The following is a 19,683-nucleotide window of genomic DNA, read 5'->3' as shown; positions in this document are numbered from 1 at the left end:
ATCAGTCCCTGTACAGCATACCTTAGGTATCCAGGGCATAGGTGTACCCAGGGTCTACCAGGGGCTGAAGCATGTATTATGCCACCCCTGGCTGGCCACCCAAACAGACACAACTGGCTGCACGACAGCTGGGGCAAGGTGGTGTAAACACCCTTTGCTTTAGATATAGTATTCCTATATCTAACCCTAAAATGGACACATATTCCTATCAGTCACTCCTATGGCAGGCCTTATCAATCCTGAAGGCAGAGTGCTTGGAATTATGTGAGATGGTGCTCTGGCATGAGCTGAGCCCGTTTGCAGCTTGCGGAACCAAGTCCAAATAGCTGTTCCATGATAACGCTATACCATATACTCTTAAGTGCATTATAATCCTCGCGGTTAAATGCTAACTTTGGTATAGCATTATCAAAACATGTCGAGTAAGGTGTCATACGAATTGGAATACTAACCCCTCGCCAATTCTGGCGACGGGGTTAGCATTCCACCCTTCTGGAGGGACACGACATGTATGCAACTGTGAACCCCGGTTAAAGTCAGACATAGCCTCAGCTCCACAAAATGGATGCTGCCACCGAGACACAAGTCTGCCCTCCTGCTGCTGGGAGTCCTTCCAGCAACGGAGGCATGGACAAAGAGTTTCCTGTCAGGGGCGGTGCCAGCACCATCCCAGACAGGATTTTGTGTATTCCAGGTAGGCAGGGCTGAAAGGAAGGTGACTGCAAGTGGCACCCCGGTGCTCACTGTGCATAGGCCGGCTCAAACCAGTTCCTGGGGCACACCAGCCCCTGAGCTGGGGAGAGCCCGGACAAAGGAGAGGGGTGTAACCACCCCCCTCCTAGTCCCACCCATAGGGCAGGACTTAGTCGCGTGCCAGCCCCTTTTTCTTAGTATAAAGAGCCCCCTTCCCAAATTAGATAATCTTGAAACTACTTTCCACGAAAGGAACTCTTGACTCTTCTGAAGACTCTCCCTTGTGGCTAAGGAGTAGCCACCCTGCACCAGCAGGCACCACCGAAGCTCTTGCGGTTTGCTGTAAGTCCATCCTCTGGATCCAGACTGCCCAGCTCGACGAGACCCGGATTCCCCGCCATCTCTGACCTCTACCTACATCATCCAGCACAGCTGAGATTCGTGGGTGCGACGAGACCCGTGGGACCGGCCATCTTCAAGACCTGCACGACGCTTCTCCAGCACGACCCCCGAGAGACCCTCGAGTAAGTGCACTGGGGTTTGAGAAGCCCTAACCCTAAGCAGCTCCAGCACCAAAGTCCAGCCTCCCAGCATCCACGAGATCTGCGTGGGGCCCTTCTGCTTCCTTGCTGCTTGCCACGTTGTCCGGTAACTTGCCCGTTGGCTAGTGACCCTCTTGACGACGTACCACGACAATTTCACTGCTGGTCTGGTTGCTCCAGACTGGCCCTTGCTCCCCTCCAACAGAGGAGCACCCTGGACCCTCCTGGTCCACTCCAGACGCCATCTTGAGTCCACCGCGTGGGCTTGCCTTTGCCAAGGCTTGTTGCTCCAATCCTGGTTTCAGCAGCGCCGACAGCAAACACCCTCGTGGGACAGCTCGCCCCTCCATCCTGGTCGCCGACAACTCCTCCTGGTCCGAGAGACTGCAGAGCCAAGCGTCGCCCACTTACCTGGTCGAGGTGTCCTCATCCGGTGCCATCCTGGTGCCCATCTGATCACTGGCTAGTGATTAAGAACTGAGTCCCCTCTGCTTTCAGGTCATCTTCAACTCCGATCCAGGCTTGGATCCCATCGAACTTCATCACTGGTCGCCTGCCAGCAACTTCTTCTTTCAGGCTCCATAGACTGTAACGAGGATTCCCGACGTCTTTTGAACCCTAGGCAGCCGCAGCCCCTGGGCTAGGTAACTCGAGCATTTCGGTGCTCCCACGTAGGTTCACTATCTAAGTGTCCAGATCCTTTTTCGTTTTCAGCCTAACTAGTCGGATTCGTCCGATAACACTAACTTTACGAAATCTAGCATCCATAGACTTTGTCCCGCATCCCGCGTGAGAGTGCACACTCTGCACCCGATCTCCATAGGCCTCCTGCTCGTAATCTTAAGGTTCAGTAGTGTAGTTCTAGCGATCCTGAAGCCTCTGGATCTTGTTACTCACCTGCTAGTATTTCGCATTCCACTTTTGTAGTATATGGTTTTTCGCGCCCCTCGGGCATTTGTGTAAATTGTGCAACTTGAAGTATTTTCGTAAGAGTTTTGTATTGTGCTTAGCTCCCTGACTCATAAAGAGTTCAGGGTAGAACTGTTATTAATAAATATCCTATATTTTTATAACAACTTGTGTGGTGTCCTTTCACTTGGTGTTCAAGGGGTATATGTGATGGTAAAACAGCTGGCTTAACACGCCCTCTAGAGTTTAGCCTGAAGACTGCTCGTGTCCATGCTACTAGGATAGCTGGTCTGAAAGGTTGACTTACAACCAATCATCAATAAGGGTTGTTTGGTATGATACAAAGTGATCACTAGAATAGTGAGCACTATATATCAGGCCAACTTCTCACAACAACTATATCTTTTGATATAAAAACAATTGGCCTGAAGTTCAGTCCTAGAGTGTGTGAAACCTTTTGCTGACTGGGTGTGTACAACAGATGCTTTACATTGTCCTCTGGTACTGCCTTACTGCTCAACCAAGCTACCACTTTTGAGAGTAAAGTCAGCCCTGACTTTAACCTCTGTTATACCTCTGGGGATTGTGGACTTTGTACACACACTGTACCATACTTTGGTCCAGTATATATATAGATCCACTTTCTCACAGTGAGAAGTTGTTTTTGATGTGGAACTACTGACAGTTCTAACAGGGTGGCATACTATGGTTGACGAGCCCATGTAGGAGCTATTAAAATCAGTGTGAGTGATGTTTGCTTGAGTTTGCGAACCAGAAATGGAAGGAGTGGGAGAGGCGGAAAAGCGTAGGCAAATATCCCTGATCAATTCTTTCACAGAGCATTGCCTGGAGAGAGGGTGTGGGAACCTGGAGGCGAAGGTTGGGCATTGGGCTTAGTCTACTGTGGAGAATAGGTCTATTTGTGGTTATCCCCATTGTTGAAACTATGGAATGAGAACTTGGGAATGAAGTTCCCACTCATGTATTTACTGCCGCCTCCTGCTGAGGAGGTTTTCAATTTGATTTTTCACTCCCCTAAGGTGTTATGCCAGAATATGAGTCCTGTGATGAATTGCCTAGCTCCAAATGGTCTGAGAGAGGCATGACAGTTGGCGAGAGTGTCCCCCCCCCCCTGTTTTCGTACATACCTGTCAGGTAGTCGGTGCAGACTAGGACAAGTTTGTCTTTGAGATGAGACTGAAAAGCTTTCAGTGCTAGAAATACTGCTAGAAACTCTTGATAGTTGATGCGGATATGTTTGTGCTTGTCCTCCGAGACCCTGGACTGTGTAATGGTGGAGCTGTGCACCCCAACCTGTGAGAGGTGAATCTGCTGTTAGCACGATCTGTGGCCTCTTGATCATTTCTGTGGGTTTCGCCACTGCAGAGAGCGATGGGTGCGGCTGTCCACCAACACTAATTCTGTTAATTGACCCTTTGATTGATTCCACTGACGTGGTTAACATTCTTGTAGAGGACGCATGTGTAGTCTTGCATGATGCACTATTGCAATGTATGACACCATCATTCCTTGTAGCTGCATGAAAGTCCTGGCTGGTAAGATTTGGTTGGATTGGAACTGTATGTCAAAAAGGTTTCCCCTTTGGGTGAATGGTTTTGTTTTTTTATATAAAGCTAGATAAAGCTTAAACCACATGATTCCATACACATTTAATACTGCACAACATATCAGGAGCAATGATGATACAAATGATGGGGTCATAAAGAAATGTACATTTTATTTTGACATATAGTTAAAAGACACGGTTAAAAAATACACTGATAAAAATCATTACAATGATGAACAGAAAATAAACAGGTGTTATGCGCTGTGGTGCCTTTAACCCTACCTTTGGAATTGTTTCCTCTATAGAAACATCTAAAGGGAGAGGATTGTGTGTTGTTTTTCTAAGAGGAAACCTTTGAGTCTGAAGATGCAGTTTTAGACCCTGTTCTGTATAGCGAGTGGTGAAAGGAGCCCCTATTTGATGGGAACTGGAGCGCTCCCCTGAACTTTGCCACTTCTGCTTTTCTTTCATTTTTTCTAAAGACTGACCGACTCCAGGACCAAACAAGTGCTCTTTGTCAAAAGGGGTGTTTAAATGGACTGTTGAACCCCAGGTTTAAACCCCCGAAATCCTAAGCCATGAATGCCTTCTAAGGAGAATGTTGGTATTGACCTCCCTAGCAGCGGTGTCAGCAGCATCTAAAGCACATCTGATTGAAGAGTTAAAAGTGAGTTTCCCCTCGTGAACTAACAATTGCGCCTTGGCTTTGTGATAGTGTGTGAGATATTGGAGAAGTAGCTCCATCTCATTCTAGTGTGCCCTGTCGTACCTAGCTAGTAGGCCCTGTAAGTTGGCAATGCGCCAGTGGATAGCGGCTTGAGCAGCCACTTGTTTTCCCACGGCATCTATAAGCTTATATTCCTGGTCTGGGTGAGGTCCATCATCACAGGTTTGTGAATTAGCTTTTCTGCAAGCATTGGACACCACTAGGGAGTCGAGAGGTAAATTGTCCTTTGATAAACACAGGATCACATGGAGAAAGTTTATATTTTTTTCCCCCGACTCTGGGAGTTAAAATACCTGCTCGCACAGGGTCTTTGAAGATATCATCTGCATACCTCATCATGCCCTTTAGCATAGGAAGCGTTTGACTAGACCTGTGTGTGGACTAAGTGTTTCAAATAGAAAGTCTTCTTCTAAGGACTCTTTATGTAGGTAAATTCCATGATACTCTGCTGCTCTAGCAATACGTTCCTGATAAGCCACATTATCGTCCGGAGGTGATTGCTTTGCAGGGGGAAGGTCTGGGTCAGTATCCAATGGAGGATCAATGGTGTAATCATTCCATGGGTCTACAGGCAAATGAGCGTCTTCTTCATTAAAATCATACCCTCCAGGCTGTGTATGTGGAGGTGTTATGTGTAAAGGTTCTAGAATTGGTAAATGTGGAGAAGATGGTGGAGGTGGGGGGGGGGGGATTGTGGGGCAGGTTAAGCAGGGCTGGTAGCCATGTACTTTTTCTTTTTCAGAGGGATATTATATGCAGGGTCCTCTGAATGAAGTTTGCGTTTGGCTGGTGTTTTAGCAGAAATATGTCCCGTATCAGGATTGATATAAATCTTCTTGTTTAGGATCCAATTTAGCTTTAAGGTCTAAAATTGGTTTGGAGGCTCAGAGGAGCTGTCCTCCGATTGCGGCGCCAAAATAGATTTGCTTTTAGGAGCGGAAGGTTTCGGCTCCGAAGCATGTTTTTGTTTTGGAGCGTACGGTTTGGGCTCCGAACTAAATTTGTCCTGCGAATCGGAGGGTTCGGATCCAAAGAGGATTTCGGCCGGCTTGGCACGAGCCAGAAGGCTTGGCGGTTTGTTGTGGTGCCGAACCAGGAGGTGGGGTGTCAGAAAAATTGTCTCGGTGCCGACACTGGGCAGAAGGCAGAGGTGGTTCCATAGCCTTGTGCTTTTTGGAAAAAGTTTTGGGGGCAAGGGGTCTTCGGTACTCATGGCACCATGTCCCTAAGGCACATTTTCAGACTCCAAGTAGATCTTGAGTTCAGAGTCAGACTCTGGAAAGAAGGTCTCCTCTTCTTCTGCCGCAACGCTTCAACCTCTTCCTGCTTGGCTTCTTCGCCAAAGACATCCGGAGTGTGATGAATGCTTTGGTGTTGCATTACTCATTGTTGAGCCAGACTATTGCGTAGTTTTCTTCGACCAAAACGATTTACAGGCGTTGCAGTCTTTCTCCTTGGCATCCAGGGAAGGTACAAGTTACAAACTTGATGTAGGTCGGAGTGAGGGTACTTTGCATGGCACCAAGGACAGAATTGAAACGGAGTCTGTTTGGGCAGAAGGCTGAATCGACGCGGCTAGGCCCGAGGGTCACTCACAAAGTTTTCGATCGAAGATTGAAACTTTGTTGACCGATTTGATATGTGGAGGACAGGGAAATGCGTACGAAAACAATGCCTTCAAGGGTAAAGTGGATTTTGCACCTCGGGGAACCCGAAGAACGGTTTCGAACCGGAGCGCAGCATTACACGTCCAAACCCAATGGCGGGAAAAAACAATATAACAATGGAGTCCATTCCCATGCACACTATCACCGAAAGGAGGAGTCACCTTTCCTCATGACTGGAAAGACTTCTTCGAAGAAAAGCACCTTGCAAACATCCGGACCAAACACTAGATGGCAGGAGTATGCAAAGCATGTGTGTATACAACACATATGCCTCAAAAATATAGTTTTTCCTGACAACATCCTGACAACTATGCAGAGGCCCAAACTGGATCTCCATTAGAAAACCAAATTAGGATCCCATTGGGGTGCATCAAAGGGGATGGGGAGATACAGGTTTGTCAACTCCATTAAGAAACGCATCATAATGGGTGAATCTGACAAGGTGTGGGAAAGTGCCCTCTTTCTGCATGATACGCCCCAACTTTTTGCTTAATTGCTGATGTTCTTTGACTGAGTGTGTCCTGGCCTATGTTCCTTCCCTAAAATTGCATTGAAGCCTAAACCCATTTGCCAACTCTGGGCACATGTCAGCCACTGGTAAATGGTACCAAAGGTACCCAGTGCACTGTGACCAGAAAAGGCCTCTAAGGGCTGCAGCATTTATTGTGCCACCTTTACAGGTCATGTCCCCTGACACTCAGACACTGCCTTTGCAGGCTGCGTGTCTTGGGGCAGAACAAAGTGAAGAGTCGACATGGCCACAAACCACTGCCCTGCATAGATCAGTCACCCCTCTAGCTGGGTGCCTTATGCCAATGGTGAGGGTAGAGGTGCATGAGCCCTGTACCTCTACAGTGCCCATGTCCAGTCCTGGGCACTGTAAGTGCAGTGCTGCCATTAAGAGCATATGGTGCTGGGAGTTTGTCATTACGAACTCCACAGCTCCATAATGGTTACACTGAAAACTGAGAAGTTTGGTATCAAACTTCTCAGCACATTAAACCCACACTGATGCCAGTGTGGGATTTAATGAAAAATTCAAAACAGAGGGCATCTTAGAGATGCCCTCTGAAACCTGACTAACTTCTAGTGACCCGACTGAGCGGCTGCTTAGGCTGCCACCACAAGACATGTTTCTGGACCCATGGGCCGAGAGCTGCTGCTCTCGGGGGCCTGAGACAATGCACATCCTGGGACGAGGTGCCAAGCCTCCTCCCCCAGGATGGGCAGGGTTTAAGAAGGGGACGCTTCATAGGCATGCCATGCCTTTGGGAACCTCCCCAGATCATTTAGTGCTTTCAGCAACTGGTCCCCACTGGTTTTACCCCCCACTTTGGGCGGGAGAGCCAGCAGGAAAAACAAGTGAGTGAAAGGTGTGCCCACCTCTGCCAACTCCACCCCTCAGGTGGCGATGGCGAGTTGGGGGACCCAACCAACCTGGGACAGGCTCCTGCTCCCCTCCCACTGGTGGGTGGCATGATAGGGGGTGTACCCACCCAAGGGAAGGGACCCATTGGTCCCTGCCCTCTGCCTACAAGTAACGCCCCTAAATCTAGTATTTAGGGGGCACCCTGAACCTTGCTTCCTCAGATCCAGCCTGACAAGACGAAAAGAAGAAGGACCAAACAGCCAGCTAACAAGAGGAAGACGTCCACTGACTTGCCCACAGCCTTACAGGCCTGTGTCCCCTCGAACCTGCTCCTGCGAAATCCCGGTGTGTCCAGCAGCCAGCCACCTCTAATACCCTGGAGGATCTGCCTGCCTTCACTTCCAAAGACTGCTTCCCCCGGGAACACCGGATTTGTTCAACTGCAACCTCTGGCAGCAGCCGAAAACCGCGAATCCAGCCCACCCTTCACTGGCCGAACCCAGCCCGAGCTCGAGTGGAAAAACACCATGAGGTCACCCCGGCGATCCTGACAGACATCCGGCGACCCCTGACCTGCCTGAATCCTCTAGCTGATGCCTGAAGTCTAAATCCAGAAGGCCCCCCTAACTGCGACCAGGAGCTGGTAAGATCTGACTCCAAAAGGTGCCAAAACCAACGGTGCCTAACCAACCCTTAACTTCCCAACTTACCTCTCGAAGTGGTGGTCGCACCCAGAAGTCCTTCATCTCCCTGCCTGCAGTGCTTTTGCAACCCGGAGGTTCTCCATTGAAAACAGGGCGCCCAACGTCGGAAAAGCACTCTGCACCCGGCTGCTTAAGTGCCGCTCAGGGTGCACCTTTTGTGCTACTTTGTTTTCCCATTTGCCCTGACCTAAACCCTAGGAGCCTTGCTCCCACAACCCAGTGGTCTGCTTGCCAGCAGCCACCAACTGGAGGCCCCCTATCCCCCATTGGATAACATTGGGCCTCAACACACTGCACCTGGCCGCCCTAGTGCCGCTGAGGGTGTAACACGAGTCCTGGAGCACCAAACGGCCAAAGAAGCCGCCTCTCCGGACTTGGCTGTACAGGCAGTAGTGTTTGGTAAATGTTTGCAGCGATGCCCACACAGCTGCCTGACAGATGTCATTAAGAGGGACTCCCCGCCCCAAAGCAGTGGTGGCTGCCGTCACCCTGGTGGAATGGACGCTCAGTCCCACTGGAGGCTCCTTCTTTTCCAAAGAACAGCAAGCTTGATACACAGAATAACCCACCTGGAGATGGTGCGTTTGTGGACGGCCCAACCTTTAGCTCCCACGTAACCAACAAAGAGCTGGTCGTCCACCTATAATTGCTTTGTGCGATCCAGGTAGAAAGAAAGCACACGTTTTGGATCCAGACGGTGGAGCCTCTATTCCTCTTTTTTTTTCTAAACTCTTTTTATTGAGTCAGCAGATATAGTAATTGCAAACATTACAAAGTAGTGAAAGCATACAGTAGTCAGTATATTGGTTTCTAAGCAGGTGACTATTATAAAGCATTTGTAAAGCAGGAAAGTAAACCATTCGGGTCTGGAAACGACAGCCCCTAACATTCCACTCTTCTTCTTTTGAAGGAGGTGGAAAGAAGGTGGGCAAAGTGATGGTTTGGCCAATGTGTAAAGAAGTAACCCTCTTGGGAAGAAAGGAAGGTCTTGTTCTAAGGACGACCTTGTCTGGATGGACAGCCAGAAAGGGAGGCTTAGAAGAAAGAGCTAGTAGCTCACTCACCCTGCGTGCAGAGGTGATAGCCACCAGAAAGGCAGTTTTCAAAGTAAGAAGCCTGAGAGGACAGTTATGTAGCGGCTCAAAGGGAGCGCACATAAGAAAGGTACGCACCAAGTTTTAGTCCCACTGGGGCATTACGAAGGGAACAGGAGGAAAAACATGAGTAATGGCCTTAAGGAAACTATTTACAACAGGGGACTTGAAAAGTGAAGGCTGATCAGGAAATCTAAGGAAGGCTGAAATGGCAGGGAGGGTGCCCAAAGCAGAGCCCTGCTGGGCCAAAGAAAGGAGGAACAAGAGAACCTCAGAAAGAGTGGCGGAAAGGGGATCCACAGCCTTTGCTGTGCACCATGCCACAAATTTGTTCTATCTGCAGGCGTATACAGTCTTAGTGGTGGGACTCCTGGCTGCCAAGATAACATGGCAGACTTCGGGAGGCAGGTCAAACGACGTGACTTACCGCCACTCAATCTCCATGCAAGGAAGTGGAGGCTAGACAGGCTCGGGTGGAGGGCCATCCTGTGCGGCTGTGACAGAAGATTCCCCCCCCCCCCGAAGGAGGCAGTCGGATCTGAGGATTGATGCCCAGGTTGAGCAGCTCAGAATACCAGACTCTTCGTGCCCAATCCGGAGCCACAAGAATGACTTGGGCCCGGTTGCGCTTGATCTTCTTCAGCACTCTGGGCAGAAGTGGTATAGATGGAAAGGCGTATACAAGACCTCAACTCCACTCGCGACGAAAAGCGTCGCCTAGCGAGTGCCGCCTTGGAAATTCCAACGCGCAGAACTGTTCACAATGCGCATTCTCTTCGGTGGTGAATAGATCTAACCAAGGCTCTCCCCACCGCTGAAAGAGACATTGCATTACCTCCGAGTGAAGACACCTATCGTGATCCATCATTCACCTGCGGCTGAGTTTGGCCGCCCTGGCATTCAGGGAACCTGCCAGGTGTTGAACCACAAAGGATATGCCCTGATGTTCCAGCCATGTCCAGAGATGGAGAGCCTCTTGACAGAGTCCACAACGCCACCCTGCCCTGTTTGTTGCAGTACCACATGGATGTGGTGTTGTCCGTGAACACCTGAACTACTCTTCCCCGGAAAGAGGGAAGGAATGCTTTTAGTACAAGACGGATCACCTAAAGCTCCAGAAGGTCGATGTGAAGCCCGGACTCCGCAGGAGACCAGAGGCCTCTGATCTCTGCCTCCCCCATGTGGTCACCCCATTCCAGAAGTGATGCATCGGTCACCACAGTGAACTCTATTTGAGGAAGGGAGAGGGATTTGCCCTTGACACAATCCTGGTTCGTAAGCCACCACTGCAATCGGTATGCAGTGCCCTCCTAGATTTGGAAGCAATCAGACACATTCCCCTGATGATGTGCCCACTGGAACATCAGGTCCCCCTGCAGAACCCGCATATGCCATCTGGCATGGTCCACCAGCAAGAGGCCATCAGACCGAGCAGCCCGAGGGTCAGCCTGACCGAAACCTGGGCTAGAGGCTGAAAGATCGGAATCACAGCCTGAATATCCCAGACTCGCTGTTCAGGAGGATACACCCAAAACTGCATAGTGTCCAGAACCGCTCCGATGAAGAAGAGCTTCTGAGAGGGGGGCAGGTGTGACTTCTGCACTTTGATGGAGAACCCCAGTGAATGCAGGAGGTCGGCCATAGTCTGGAGGTGGGAAACGACAGCCTGGGGCTAGGCCGCCTTCAACAGCCAGTCAAGATAGGGGAAGACTGGAACCCCTGATCTGCCCAGATGAGCTGCAACCCGAGGGGCGCTGGCAAAGCCAAAAGGGAGCACGGTAAACTGAAAATGGGCCGCAAGTAACGCCGATAGTCCGGCAGGACGGGGATGTGAAAGTAAGCGTCCTGCAAGTCCAACACTACCAACCAGTCTCCAGGGTCGAGGGCAGACAAGACCTGAGCGAGCGTCAACATTTTGAACTTCTCCTACCAGAGGATGCGATTGGGGTTTCTGAGATCCAAGATAGGACGCAGGCCTTTGTCCTTCTTGGGCACCAGAAAGTAGTGGGAATAGCTACCACGACCTACTTCTGGGGCAGGAACATGCTCAATGGCTCTCTTGGCCAAGAGTGCTAAAACTTCCTGTTGGAGAAAGCCAGATGATCCTCTGACATGCAATGGCACTGAGGTAGCATGGATGGAGGGGTAGTCTAGAAGGGGAGGGAGTAGCCCTTCAGACTACTTGCAAAACCCACCTGTCCGACATGATGGTGCACCAGTGGGGCCGACCCTATGGGCTCCTGACGTTGAGCCGCGGGTGGGGCATCACGTGAGCCGAAGGGGAGAAGTCGAAGAGCGACAATTATTTTTCGACTTCTTGTTATACTTCGACTTACCTGACCCAGAGTACGAAAACTTGTATGAAGAATTGTGTTGGATCCGTGACTGGTCCTTCAACCTCCTACGCGACCGGGACCTCAAGCTACGCGGAGCCGGCTGCCAGGCCTCAAGGAGATTTCAGGATCACTCCCACAAAGACTTTGGGCACGACTTGGGGTCATGGTCGCAATCCAGGCAGTAGAGGCAAACGCGGTGCGGATCCATCACTGACATCATTCGGTTACAGGAACCACAAGCCTTGAAGCTGGGAATCCCTCGTGCACCAAGAATTGATGGACTCAAAAAACAAAGTCGACAAAGGTCGGGAAAAAGTCAGTCAAAAAGTGACTGTAGGTACCGCTCTCTCTGGGTCTGCACTTTCTGGCGTGGAAAAATAAAGAACTGATGCCAGCGCACGAGGGCGACGTCTATGTAGCTAACGCGAAGGTCATACAGGCGACCATGACTCCGAACACGGAGTCGATCGACGCCACATTCCGACGCACAAGGGTACTGCTGACGGAAACTTTGCGGATCCAGTCTGACGCCTGGGGGTAATTCTAAGGTAAGGAATCTATAACTAACTGTTTCTTTCAGATGAGGCACACTACTGTCCATCACTCGACCAAAGCAGTCCGTCGTGTCCAAGCTAGAGCGTATGACAAATTCTGCAGCATTGTGACTGTCTTTAATAGCTTATGTGAGGGACACCTGAATGCCATCTAGTACAGCCAGTAAAACTTGTGCCACTGTATCCCAAAGGGTATGAGAGTAGCAACTTAGAAGGCTGCTGACATTCACTGACCACTGGGTATGGCTCCTACTGGAGAATCCTTTTTGCAAATCTAAAAGAATAGAGATATTTGGAATCAGACAAAGTGGAAGGAAAAATAATGGGATTTACTTTGCCTATGGATGTCTATACCACCAAAGTCTTTGGCATTGGTTGCTGTGTCAGAAGGGCTGGCTCGCCTAATGTGGTAAAATGGCGATGAGGGACCACTTTTTGAACCTGAAGACGGTTTCCACCAAGTGACCAACAGGGTATCCAAGAGGGTCTCATTAATTGGTAACAAGGGCCTTGTAGACGTGTGACCTGGTTGAAGAGCCTCAGTAACATACCAGTCTGCACCTCAACAGTGGGTGGCTATCAGTCTACAACTTAAGCCACTCTTTGCATGACCACTGCGAAAGCGTCTCTTTCCTCCATCGCAGGACCTGTGGTAAACTCAAAGCCAGTGTCTGGAGTAGTATCCGGATCACTGGCATCTTTGATTTCCTCATACTAGTTTTCCTCATCTTCTAGGGGAACACAGTTGTCACCTTTATCATAATTGGCCGAGTCAGAGCCAAAAGGTTTGTGTAAAGTTTGGGCCTTACCACATTGTAAGGGCAGATAATCAGAATCTGAGTAATTGATTATTGGCTGCATACAAGTCGGAGCTGGGTACTATCTTGGTCAAGAAGGATTCTTCTTGGAGTCCAATAGCATGATGCACAAGTTACTTACCTTCGGTAACGATATATCTGTAAGAAACAGTAGTTAGTATTAGATTTCTTACCTTAGAAATACCCCCAGGCGTCAGACTGGATCCGGAAACTTTTGCGTAGCAGTACCCTTGCGCGGCGGTAGGCGTCGTCTGCGGCTCGTCACCGGAGTACTTAGACGCCGCCCTCGCGCGCTGACGTCAGTCCTTATACACAGCTTTTCCGCGCCAGAAAACGCAGAGCCATGATAAAAACCAACACAAGTGCCATAAAAACTAGGTCCCTGAATGGGGATGACCTTAACCCTAGATATTGCTTTCGCAGAACGGGGAGGATGGGTGGGGCGGTAAGGAATCTAATACTAACTACTGTTTCTTACAGATATATCGTTACCGAAGGTAAGTAACTTGTGCATCTGAAAGAAACAGGTTAGTATTAGATTCCTTACCTTAGAATAGATACCCCAGCAATACCAACCCCGGTGGTGGGTCTGTGAACCAATGATCACACCAGAAAGTCCTGGAGAACGGAACGGCCGAAAAAGCCATCTCTCCGGACTTGGCTGTCCAGGCAGTAGTGTCTTGCAAACCTGTGCAGCGAGGCCCGCGTAGCTGCCGGACAGATGTCCTGCATGGGGACTCCTCAACCCAGGGCAGTAGTAGCCGCTGTGGCCCATGTGGAATGGGCACGAAGCCCCACAGGAGGCTCCTTTCGAGCCAAAGAGTAACAAGCCTTGATGCACAAGACGACCCATCGAGAAATGGTTTGTTTGTGCACCGCCCGTCCCTTCTTAGCGCCCACGTAACCAACAGAGAGTTGGTCATCCACCCGGAACTGGCGTGTGCGATCCAAATAGAATGAGCGCGCACGTTTTGGGTCCAGACGGTGGAGCCTCTCTTCCTCTTTCGAGGGATGCGGAGGCGGAAAGAAGCTGGGCAAAATGATGGACTGCCCGATGTGGAAGGCTGTGACTACCTTAGGCAGGAAAGAGGGTTGTGTCCGCAACACAACTTTGTCCGGATGGGCAAGAGAAAGAAGAAAGAGGAGAACCTCTGAAAGAGGGGCAGAAATGGGATCCACAGCCTTTGCTGTGCACCATGCCACAAATTTGTTCCACCTACACGCGTATACCGATTTTGTGGAGGGACGCCTGGCTGCCAGAATGACATTACAGATTTCAGGAGGCAAGTCAAATGGCCTCCATTGCCACCGCTCAATCTCCACGCATGTAAGTGGAGACTGGACAGGTTCGGGTGGAGGACCGTACCCTGCTGCTGCGACAGAAAGTCCTCCTAAAGGGGCAGACAAATCGGGGGATCAACAGACATGCTGAGTAGCTCGGGATACCAGAACCTCCGTGCCCAGTCCGGAGCCACAAGGATGACTTGGGCCCGGTGGCGCCTGATCTTTTTCAGCACTCTGGGAAGAAGTGGTATAGGAAGAAAGGCGTACAATAGACTGCAACTCCACTCGCGACAAAAAGTGTCTCCGAGCGAGTGCCGCCTTGGAAATTCTAACACGCAGAACTGATGACAATGCGCGTTCTCTTCTGTGGTGAATAGATCTAACCAAGGCTCTCCCCACTGCTGAAAGAGGCCTTGTGCCACGTCCGAGTTCAGACACCATTCGTGATCCATCATGCACCGACGGCTGAGTTCGTCCGCCCTGGCGTTCAGGGAACCTGCCAGGTGTTGAACCACTAGGGTCACGCCCTGATGTTCCAGCCACTGCCAGAGGCGCAGAGTCTCCTGGCATAGGGTTCACGACCTCCCCCCGCCCTGTTTGTTGCAGTACCACATGGCGGTGGTGTTGTCTGTGAACACCTGCACTACACTCCCCAGGACGGAGGGGAGGAATGCCTTCAGTGCAAGTCGGATCGCCCGCAGCTCTAGAAGGTTGATATGGAGCTGGGACTCGGCCGGACACCAGAGGCCTCTGATCTCCACCTCTCCCATGTGGCCTTCCCAGCCCTGGAGGGACGCGTCAGTCACAACTACGTGCTCCGGTTGGGGTAGGGAGAGGGATCTGCCGCTGACCCAATCGCGGTCCGTGAGCCACCACTGCAACTGTCTTTCAGTGCCCTCCAAGATCAAGACATGGTCGGACAAGTTGCTCTGATGCTGGGCCCACTGAAACTTAAGGTCCCACTGCAGAGCCCGCATCCGCCACCTGGCGTGATGCACCAGAAGGATGCAGGAGGCCATCAGCCCCAGAAGCCGCAGTGTCAACCTGACAGAGACTCGGGATAAAGGCTGAAAGATCGGAATCTGAGCCTGAATATCCCAAACCCGCTGTTCGGGAGGATAAACCCGAAACTGTGCCGAGTCTAGAACCACTCCGATGAAGAGGAGCTTCTGAGAGGGGCACAGGTGCGACTTCGGCACATTGATGGAGAAATCCAGCAGGTGCAGGAGGTCGGCTGTAGTCTGGAGGTGGCTGACTACTGTCTGGGGCGAGACCGTCTTCCACAACCAGTCGTCGAGGTAGGGGAAGACTAAAACCCCTAACCTGCGTAGATGAGCTGCGACCACCGCCATCACTTTCGTGAACACCCGTGGGGCGCTGGTAGGGCCGAAGGGGAGCACGGTAAACTGAAAGTGCTCGTGGCCTACCGTGAACCGCAGGTAGCGCCGGTGGGCCGGCAGGACGGGGATGTGGAAATAAGCGTCCTGCAAGTCCAACGCTACCATCCAGTCTCCCGGGTCCAGGGCAGCTAAGACCTGAGCCAGTGTCAGCATCTTGAACCTCTCCTTCCGGAGGAAGCCGTTGACGTTCCGCAGGTCCAAGATAGGGCGTAGGCCCCCTTTGCCCTTCTTGGGAACCAGAAACTAGTGGGAGTAACAACCACACCCTACTTCTGGCCCAGGAACGCGCATGATGGCCCCCTTGGCCAAGAGGGCCGCAACTTCCTCTCGCAGAAGATTTAAGTGATCCCCCGACACGCGGTGGTACTGCGTCAGTGGAGGAGGTGATGGCGGACCCTGCCCCCAACTGGCGTCTTGTGGGCCTGAAAGCTCGGACTAGGAAGGCTTTGAAGCGGATGCTGCGGGGGTGGATGTGGACTGGCCGCGCCGTTGTCCCCGCGCCGTTGTCCCCGGGCACCGCCACGGAGGTTACCACGTCCGCCACCGCGCTGGATGTTAGTCTGCGGCCCGTGGCTGGCTGGACGTGTGGAGGCGCCCCTTGCTTGCCCACGAAAGGGGCGAAAGGCAGCAGATTGCTGGCGCGGGCCGACAGGCCCAAGGACTTGGCCGTGTCCCTGGAGTCCTTAAAGCGTTCAAGCGCACTGTCTGCCTTGGCGCCAAAGAGGCGACGGCCATCAAACGGTATGTCCATAAGAGTGTTTTGGACATCAGCCGAAAAGTTGGCGGACATCAGCCAGGCGTGGCGAGGAATCGCCGACGTTGTTGCCATCGCTCTACCTAGCGAGTCCGTGGTATCCAGTCCACATCTGATGGAGTACCGTGCTGCATCTCGACCCTCCGCAAGGGCTTGGGCAAGTTTAGTCCGGGACTCCAGACATTGTGGCAGCACGTCCGTGACCGTGTCCCAGAGAGAGTGGGTACAACGGCCCAAGAGCCACGCGGTGTTAATGGACCGCAATCCCAAACTTAGGGAGGAGAACATCTTTTTGTCATATTGTTCGTACCTCTTGGATTCCTGATCGGGGGGAGCCGTCGGGAATGCGGTCTGGGAGTTAGAGGCCTGTATGACAAGGCTCTCGAGGTGGGGTGGGTGGACAGGAAGCAAGGGTCGCCCGGAGCCGGACGGTGGTGTCTGGCCACGTTCCTATCTACAGCAGGACCTGTAGCAGGCCTGGACCAGGTGCCCAGAAGAACGCCAGACAAGGCCTCATTAAACGGCAACAGAGGCTCCGAAGAGCTTGCGGTTTAAGGACCTCAGTAAGGAGTTTAGTCCTCACGGCCGCGACGGGGAGCTAAAGGGATAAGGCCTTGGTCACCAGCGTCAACACCACACTATAGGCTGCCCCCTCCTCCGTAGCCACGGTAGGAGGGGAGACAAAGCCAGTGTCTGGCGAAGTGTCCAGACCACTGGCGTCCCCTAGCTCACCTGCCCAGTCCTGATAAGGCTGGCAGTCACGTGCCAGAGGGTCCTCAGACCCCTCCCAATCCGCCTCGCCACCCATCTCCTGGTATTCAGGGTCAAATGATGGGGCCGAATCATAGAAGTAAAAATCTCCCATCGGCGTCGAATGCGGTGTCGAGCGACGCCACTCCGGCATTGGTACCGGACCGAGGGGAACTCTGGGGACGGTGTCGACCGTGGTGGGCGACACCCTAGGAGCTGGCGCCGGTGAGGTCATAAGGTCGACTGGCGCCGACCCGGATCCGGCAGAGTCCTGCGGCGTCGGGACCGAAGTCGCAGACGGCGCCGGGGCCGAAGCACCCAACCCGCTTGGGCTCCCAGTCGGGGCCGCTGGGCCCGAAGGCGCCGCGGAACCAGACGGAGGAGTGAGCGACCTCATGGCCGTGAGGAAGGCGTCGATCTACTCCGGCGTCGCGTTCTGCCCAGGGACCAGCGGGTATGGAGCAGGCCGAGACACCTGCGGCTCCGAAGGAGCCGCGTGGGCGGTGTTAGCCGAACCCCCAGCCGCGTCGCGCGAGCGTCGGGGGCAGTCGGAAGAGCGATGTAGTCTCTTCGACTTCTTGTGCCTCTTACCTGGGGACTTGGAGCTCGAGGAGTGGGGGTCGATCCTCCGAGCCGTGATGACTCCGGCCCCGCGACCGGTCCCTCGACCTCCTTCCCGACTGGGACCTCGAACGGCTCGGGCCGACTGCCGGAGCTCGAGGCACTTGCGGGACCGCTCCCGCCTACTCTTCGACGTAAAGGCCCGGCAGTCGGGGCACGACTTGTCATCGTGGTCGGGCCCCAGGCAATGAAGACACCGGCGATGGGGGTCTGTAACCGACATCAGCCGGTTGCAGTCGACGCAGGGTTTAAACCTGGGCATTCCTACCGGCACCGTCGGAGTCGTTCGACTTCGAAAAATATGATAAAAAAGATCAAAAAGTCTAGTCAAAAAATGGCTAAAGGGTACCACTGTTCCCGGATCGGCGCTTGCTGGCGTGGAAAAAATAGGAACTGACGTTAGCGCGGCGTCTAAGTACTCCGGCGACGTCACCCGGCGCCTACTACGCCCGCGGAGCCGCAGACGACGCCTAACGACGCGCAAGGGTACTGCTACGCAAACGTTTCCAGATCCAGTCTGACGCCTGGGGGTATTTCTAAGGTAAGTAATCTAATACTAACCTATTTCTTTCAGATAAGCTGCACATTTTCCTCTGGCATAAACGCAACGAAAACAGGCGCAGAGGATGGGGCTGAAAGAGAGTCAGCACTGGACAACTACAGTTTATTGGGCACAGTAGGCACCACTGGCGATAGTCCAACTGGAGGCCCCTGTGGATCTTTGCTACCTAAAAGTGCACCACAGGGAGCCAGTAAAATTCAGAAAATGCACATTATGGCCTATCTGAAGGCCTCCCCCTGCTGCAAAGTTGCCAACAGACCCGGGAATTCTAGGTGCGCTGGGACCAGACTCTGAATTTGCTCCGAAGGAATATTGAGAGAAATTACCAGAAGCACAAAACCACCCTTGCATTCTTTCTGGAGTCCAAGAGAGATGGTAAGTGGGTGATTCTCGCTTCAGTTCTTATGCTTTTTCTAGGTTACCTGGACATTTTGACCACAACGATAATCTGCCCTAGAGACAACTTCAGGAGGGGAATTGAGACCTCCTTTTTGACTATCACTGGTTGTATTATGGAGTGTTTTTGAGATCCCGTTTGGATTTCAAGTTGACCTGGGAGAAGGCATTGCAGGCCTTGTAGGAGTGATTCTACCCCAGACACAATAAGCATTCTTTCTGAAGGTCTGTCACAGACACCGGTTTGTGATGGTCTCTATTAGTTTGACACCTGTTGTCTTAAGAGGTGATATTTTCCCCCTGCATACTGGTAAATATTGAAAAGATTTGTGATTAAAAAGACCAATGAGTAGCTCTGGGTCTGCGTTGAATGAGCGGAAAGAGTAACTGACGTCAGCGTGCCTGGTAGGCACGTACACGATGTTTTGCTTATCTCTTCCGGAGAGAGGAACGATGTCAGGGTGGAGCTACATGACGTCATATACCGACCTGCAGGAGTTCCGCTCGAAAAGTTTCCGCATCCAGTCAGACGTCTGGGGAGTATAGACAAGGAGAGGAACCAGTGGTAAGAAGTATCCATCAGACTGTTGTGTGCTGTGATGTGCATGCGTTTTTCTTTTTTTTGGCTAAAATTAGGTAACTTATGATTTTACTTTCAGACTCAATCTACGATAGAAAAATTGACTTAATAAATGGTCACCTCTCCTGCCCCCACCCCCAAATTACACAGCATGGCTTAATTTTCTCCCATGTAGCGAGTGTTACTGCATATGACCCATTTAAACCAGAAACTTTTTGGAGAATTTTAAGGGCATCTAACTGAGGTTATATTATGTTAAGGGTTAAATCACTCAATCACACCAAATAGGTTAAAAGTGGCCATTTATCTTAAGTGTTGCTATGCACCTGAATACATTTCTATGGTGACTTGAGTTA

The 19,683-nt window shown here is 51.7% G+C and overlaps 1 protein-coding gene across 3 annotated transcripts in view; it reads right to left on the bottom strand.

Annotated features, from left to right (window-relative positions):
- The window catches only part of CDC27 (cell division cycle 27), a 1,228,661-nt gene that overhangs the window by 115,755 nt on the left and 1,093,223 nt on the right, over positions 1-19,683 (bottom strand). The window lies entirely within an intron of this gene.

The sequence above is a fragment of the Lissotriton helveticus genome, chromosome 5_1 (genome assembly GCF_964261635.1).
Source record: "Lissotriton helveticus chromosome 5_1, aLisHel1.1, whole genome shotgun sequence".
NCBI classification, from domain to species: Eukaryota; Metazoa; Chordata; class Amphibia; order Caudata; family Salamandridae; genus Lissotriton; species Lissotriton helveticus.
The sequence above is the reverse complement of the archived record's forward strand: the minus strand, read 5'-3'. Positions and strand labels throughout refer to the sequence as shown.